Source organism: Cupressus sempervirens, chromosome 10 (assembly GCF_028749045.1).
Source record: "Cupressus sempervirens isolate cs-2001-9-10 chromosome 10, ASM2874904v1, whole genome shotgun sequence".
NCBI classification, from domain to species: Eukaryota; Viridiplantae; Streptophyta; class Pinopsida; order Cupressales; family Cupressaceae; genus Cupressus; species Cupressus sempervirens.
In genome coordinates, this window is record NC_143127.1 from 925236405 (window position 1) to 925243702 (window position 7298).

The following is a 7298-nucleotide window of genomic DNA, read 5'->3' on the forward strand; positions in this document are numbered from 1 at the left end:
TTGATGGAATGGGATCTAGCACTAGTTTCCTATGATAGTGGTATGACGGTGGTTCTTGGTTGAGAACCTCAAAACCTACTAAATTTTTTTAGGATCCCCCTCATCCTGATTAGGGAATCCTTGGTTTGGAAGCTTACTTCCTTGAGCGAATTCATGGTGAAGTTAGCTTATCTTTGTTTCCTTTGGGGTGGGGTGGACCAAGAAGATTGGAGAATGGTTTGGCACTCATGGATATTTCCAAAGATAAAAAATATTTTGGTGGATGACTTTACATGGGTCTATGCTTACTATGGATAATCTCCAAATGAGAGGATGTTAGCTTGCAAACTATTGTATCATAATTTATTTTTAGGACACAAAATCTATACCACACCTTATTCACTATCATTTTTCATCATAGGTGTAGAGGGAGGTACTTGTCTTATTGGGAAACCAATTCTATGCTAATGAAGGTTTATAGCAATTTGTTCATTGGAATGGCCTATCTTCCCACCCTTACCTAAATAGCTTATGGTTAATAACTCATTCTTTTGTTTCATGGGAAATTTGGAAGGAATACAATAACATAATATTTAGGGATAAAGCTACTACCATTTTGGGGGTGGCTTAGCAAGTTATTAGACTCCTAAAGGAATGTAGTGGAATATAGCAATGCAAATCCCCCCAAAACCTCTGGGTAGAATTGATATGTAGTGGGCTAGCTTGGGGAGTGGGCCAAATTGTGTTATAGTTTGATAACTCTAAATATTTGTCTAGGAAGAATACAGTGTGGAAAATGTCCCCTAAGACATGGTTTAATCTTAATTTTGATGGCTTGGCCATGACAGGAAGTTCTATTGTTGGGGGTGTTTTACAAAATTCTATACGGGAAATGGTTATGGCTTATTGTAGAAACTATGGAGGTGGTTCAAATACTAAGGCTAAAGTCTTAGCTCTTTTGTGAGGATTAAGACTCGTTTGGAAACATGGAATTAATAGGTTTGTGGTTGAGCAAGGTTCGATGTTATTATCAAAGTTCCAAAAGGGGATAGATGGAGTCGTTAAGAAATCAAGGTGATAATTGAGGAAATTTATATAAGTCAATGAAGGAATGCTGGGAAATCTTGGTGGATCATATATACTATGAAGGTAATGGCATGGTGGATGAGTTGTCTATATTAGGACATAGTATCATGATGCTAATTGAATGCAAGGACATCAACCTAATTCTATCATCAACTAATTTATTGATGGAACATGAATGTACTTCTAACATACTCATATGAATCATCACACCAGGTGGCACAACATCAAGTTTCTATGTGGGTAGGAAAGAAAATGGCCTTGTAAAGTTTACATTTTGAAATATTATATGTGGATATGCTTTTATTATTTCCTTGCCATAAATGTTATTTATTTCTGCAAAAGGATGAAGGTAATGGATTTTGTTTGACTAAAAAAAACTTCAGAAAGATAATAATGACACCTCGCTAATACCCTGCTACAATTATAGCTGGTGTCGAGTGATTATGAAAGGAAAGAGACAATTAATATGTGCCATGGAAATAGATTTTTTGTGTTTTGGGAAAGCTTGTGGACTTATGATGGCTTTCTACCACCCTTAAATTTGCATCTTGAGTAAATTTTATTTAGCCTCTGAAGACTACCTTAACTGTAACATGAGGATGTCAGAAAATGTAGAGCTAGTGGAAAAATCTAAAGAGTGGGTGGTTGAGTTGGGTGGCAATATGGACACTGATTATATCAAACCTATGGGAGTGGAGGAGTACATTTTCAAGAGTGAAGTGATGACTATTTATCTGTGGAGGGATGACCTATTACCTTTTGTGGAAGGGATGATAAAACAAGAGGAAAACATGTCTATGCAATACTTCAATTCATGGAATGATAGAAGGGTTGCCATTAATGGGGATGAGTTTTGAAATCATTGAGTATCTTATTTCTAGGGATGGTGGGTTTCCCATGGGTGGTAAGAAATTTTGCAAACAATATCGTGTGAATGATGAAACTAGGATGTGGAAATTGTTCAAGTTTAATGAGAACCAATTCATATGCATGGTGGGCTTTCTAGGGAACACCTTCATAAGCCCTCGAATATCATCTGCTATGCAATTATGAGATACATTACATTGGAGGATCAATTTCAAGTACTTTATTTTTAGCATTTCCCCATCCTCAACCATTTTAGAAATCTAGATCAAATCTCCTATGCATTCCTTTCACTGAATTATATAGACAATAGTATCTTTAGGGAAAGGATAAAGGAGAGAAAAAGCGTTTACCTCATCCAAAAGGGTCTCATGAGTAAGTTGTACATGTTGGAATTATAGATGGGGTAATTGATGTGTGTGTGTGTGTGTGGGAGGGTGGGGGGGGGGGGCTGTTGGAGGGGTTGAATCAGTTACTCCAAAAAAATTTGACAAATCCCTTAGATGTCTTAAAACTTTATTACTATTGTCACTCAGTAGCCACATAAAAAAATGTTGTAACGTGGTAGATTAAATTGTTATTGATCTTTAAGCATTTACAATTATTAACATGCATGCAAAAGAAAATAACATGAACACAAGAGACACTAGAATTAACATGGAAACCCAATATGGGAAAACCACCAAGTAACTAACTACCAAATTTTACTCTTTTGAAGTGAGCCTTGTTAGGAGCTAACCTTGTTAAAGGTTACAAAATACACTATTAGGTTTGACTTAGTTAGATGATTTAATCACTCTATATTAGGAGTGGTCTTGCTAGAGGACTTTTAAAAAAATTAGTAGAACTGTCCACCTTGTTAGAGGATTTACAAAATGGCTATTAAAACAACCCTATTAAGAGATTTAGGAATTACTACTGCAATGGTGAGAAAGTAACAAAAAGTGACCTAAACAAGATGCAACTAAAGTTTTCTAGTACAGATCTCAACCCTGCTTCAATAGATCCTCATACAACATTTCTTTTCCTCAAGGATATCTGATCCCTCTTCAAAATTCACTTACACTTCCTCTTCACACAATAAACTCATTTGCATGCTTGTTCATTAAAATTAGAAACCACATCTTGATCTTTTATTTATACATTAAAAAAATGTCAAGTTGGCTCATTTAAAAGTGACATTTACTAATAAACCATACATCAGTAGGCTACAAACTTTACATTAAACAAATAAACTTTATTTGCCAAAACATCAAATCCTTCATTGACTGACCAAGCTCAGTAAACACTACTCCAGAAAATGATTTCTAGTGTTAACCAACGGAAACTTAGTAAACACTATGAATTCTAAAAAATCCTTTGGAGACTGAGTGAACATGATAAGAACAAACTTGCCTTTGCTAAACTTGTGACTTGGTAGAAACAAATTTCTACCACAGAAGCCTTTAGTGCCCAAGTGAGCTCGGTAGAAACTATCTTCATAGTGTAACCTCAAGAAATGCTTGATAGACTTTGTAATTCTCTTTGTTAACCTTTTCAACTCAATAGACTCTGTAATTCTCTTTGCTAACCTTCTGATCTTGGTAGACTCTGACTAATAACTAATATGACATTTGTGTAACATCAAAGACAACACACAATTGAATAATTGTATCCAACAATATACCATCACCTAGCCCAAAACGTATCACTACTAGATAACCCTCTAGCTACTGCTACCCCCTAGTCTCTCTTGACCCTAGCTCTAGCCCTAGCTATAAAAAAATTATGAAAATCCCCAATCTTGAGGTTAGGATTAGTCTCATTGACTCCTACATGGACACTAGCAAAAGAAAAAAATGTGCTTGTAGAACTAACAATTGCCACCAATCAGAGAAGTTTAAGTCCCCTCCAAAATAGGTCTTTAGCTCAGAGCCTATTGAAAGTGACATTAGACCCCCTAGGTGGAAGAAACCCCACTAGGATATTGGCAAGAAGTCTAGCTCCAATCCTCCTATCTCGTCCCATATTTTTGATAGCCTGGATGCTAACCCTTCTCCCACTAGAAGTGGTAGTAAGGACATTATCTCCCCCATGCAAGACACTCCTAAAGTGTGGGAAATAGAAGGAAAACATAGCCATGACCAGAGTCATTGCAATGCTTATCTTGATAGGGTAGAATAGTCAATGAAGCATTTAACAGATAATCATACTAACATTTGCCAAATATTTGAGACCTTGGCTGAGTTCTCCATTAAAATGATGCATTTAGTTGCAACCACCCTTTACTTTCTACAGGTGAACAAGGATGTGAAGGACCTAGGCAAGGATGGAAAAACTTTGTTGTAATTTTCACAATGCATCCCCCATTTTTCCTAGAAATGGGGACCCCCTACTTAATTTTTTTATCTTTCTAAATCCCTAGGTCAAGGTCTAGATCCTTTTTAAGGATTTATCAAGTATTTTTTGACCCAATATAAATTCCCATTCAAAATTTAAATTCTAAAAATTATATTAGAGGCTAAGACTTTTTTTGTGAATAAAAATGGTGCACTAGTGCACCTCCTTATGTGTGTCAGTCCACCAAGTACATTGAGAAGGCTTCACCCTTGGTGATGCATAATTGCATAACTACGCAGCACCAAGGGGTGCGTTGGGACACTAGGTCTATAAAATCCTAGGACCCCCCTTCTACCTTCACTTTATTTTTTCCTCTCCTAGCTCATCTTCGCACACCACCACACCTCATTAGGTGAGCAACTCTGCATCTCCATGCCTTTGCTCCCACTTGCACACATAAGAAACATTAAAAATTATAGTCAATTGTGCACCTATTTTGGTGCATAGCTAGATACCTTTTACCATGTAAAAACCTTTAAAATCTACAAAAAATTCCTTTGAAAAACTTAAGCACTAAATATACATAGTAGTGCACCTACTTAGGTGCATTTCTACACACCTTTAGTAAGGAGAACACCTCACAAAGGAAAATGGTGCACACTTGGTGCACCCCCAAAGGTGTACCAAATGTGCACCCTTCATAACTCAACCTTGAGCAAGGTGTGCATTTGGCTCACCTTAGAGGCATGTCAAATATAGGCTCTTATGTTTAGGTTAAGGCATACCTAGCACATCTAAGATATTTGCTAGGTGTGCCTTCTTTCTTGCATCAGGGTTACAAATTGGATTTTTAGATGTTTTTGAGCAATTAGGTTTTCTAGGTATTATTCATATCTATATTAGTGATTGACTTAATCATTTTTTCTTCAAGTATAGACTAATAGACATTTTTTTGTGTAGACTCAGTGGCTTCTTCGTTATCCTCCCTTGCTACAAAGATGGTTCCCAAACTCGTGGTGTTCAAGTTTGAAGGTGTTCTAGCCAAATCACATTTCCAAGATGATTACTAAGAGATTTGGGGCACTAACCTTGGTCACATAGAATTAAGTGCACTCCTAATACTGTGCAACAAACCCACCAAAAGATCCCTGATGATATCCTCTTTGATCTAATCGAGACTTGTTAACGTAACACCACATCTAGTATCAGTGCTATCTTCAAAGCTGATCATGACATTAGTAGAAAACTATGTCTCTAAAGAAAGGGTTGTAAAGAGCATAACTAGAGATATTTTCCTAGATCTCTAACTTAGAAAGATAGAGAAGGTGTTCCATCTTCTGAGGGTTCATCAGTTCATGAGATTGACCTGTCGCTAAGTAAAAAGATGGTATAGTGAACATGTAGAGGAAGCTTCCAAAATCATCTAGTCCTTGTATCTTAATGAGAAGAATCCTCTAAGGCATAAAGTAGGAAAATTTGACATGACGAGAGGATACATGAATGAATTTATTGGATATTCTATCATACTCTTGAGTAGATTCATGGTGTTGCTAACATCAGAGCACCTAAATTTTTGAATGGTGCAATTTATTCAGACTATCAAGACAACAAAGACGCCAATTGATTGTGCTTCCATATAACCAAAAGTTCTCTATAACATCATATTTGGTATACTTATTAGCTACAAAGGAGATAGAATACACAGGGCTCTATAAAAAGGGTAGCGTGCAAGATGAAAATGCATGGCTCCTTATTGTATATCCTTAGTCGTGGAAAAAGAAGTTTGTAGAGCACAACAAGGAAATAGAATAGTGAATGATGCATTTATATTCACAATAATCCAATTCATTGAGTAGGATTATGAAAAAATGATGTCAAAGGATGCAAGGGCTAAGATATCAAACGTTGGAGCCTACTACATCCATTTTTGAACATTCACATATTTTAGGGTAGTGGGTACAATGATCAATCCCAAGAAGCTCCCTAGGTATCCTAGTTATAGACTCATTCTACTTGAGATCACTCGACAAGTCTTGTCTACTTATGATATAGTTAGGAAATAACATAAAATAACATGGGTATGGGCTATTACAATAGGACCATTTAGTGTTGTCTAGAGACAAGATATTCCATATTTTGAGCCTAAATGGGATCAATATCCCTTGGAGGAATATAATCTCCTTGCCCTTATTTTGATAACATTAGAAGGGTATAGTATGTGGTTGGTAAGATAATTAAGCATGAAGATGCAATCAAGGATCACTAGATGAGCATAGTAGACAACTATAACATCTAATTAAGGGATTATTTTAGGATGAAGCTCTATCTAAAAAGTAGTTCCTTGAAACTAAAGATCCTTGTGATGATTATGCAAAAAAATATGGAGGATGTTCTCAATCTATTTCTTAATAGGGACAAGATTGGTGACTGACCTATCATGAATGTTGAGGTTGATAAGGAAGAAAATTTAGATAGAAATCACAAGACCAAGCACATTATCCAATCGACAAAGCATTGGACGAAAAGACCTTTCAAGTTGGATTTGATTCCTTAAGGATTGGTCTTCCATGCTCAAGCCTCCCTAGCTAAAGGTTAAGGAACTAAGGTTATAGTGCCTACATTTACAACCTAGTCTCCTATCATACTAAAAATATTGTACTAACTTGATATGCAAGCTGGAAATTATAGGGCTCATAAAGTTAAAGGCCAAAGGAAGAGGACTTCTCCTGGACAAGCCAAGCTAGAAGAGGGAGCAACTCAAGCACCTTCACAGCCTAAGGAATAAAATGTAAAAGGGTAAGAAAATATTGAAGCTACACAGACCTAGGAAAACCTTTAAGTGCCACCAATGATGGAAGAGAAAGGAGGAGGTAAGATGGAAGTACAAGTGGTGTCTCCACCTCAACAAGAGGTACAAGCCTGCCCATCTACTATTGAGAGAAGAAAGATTAAGATTCTGATCAAGAGGAGGAAAAAGATGATTAGGAGAGTGATTCCTTTCCTATTAGTATCAAAAGTTATCCCCAAGGGAGAAAAAGAAGAGGATGATG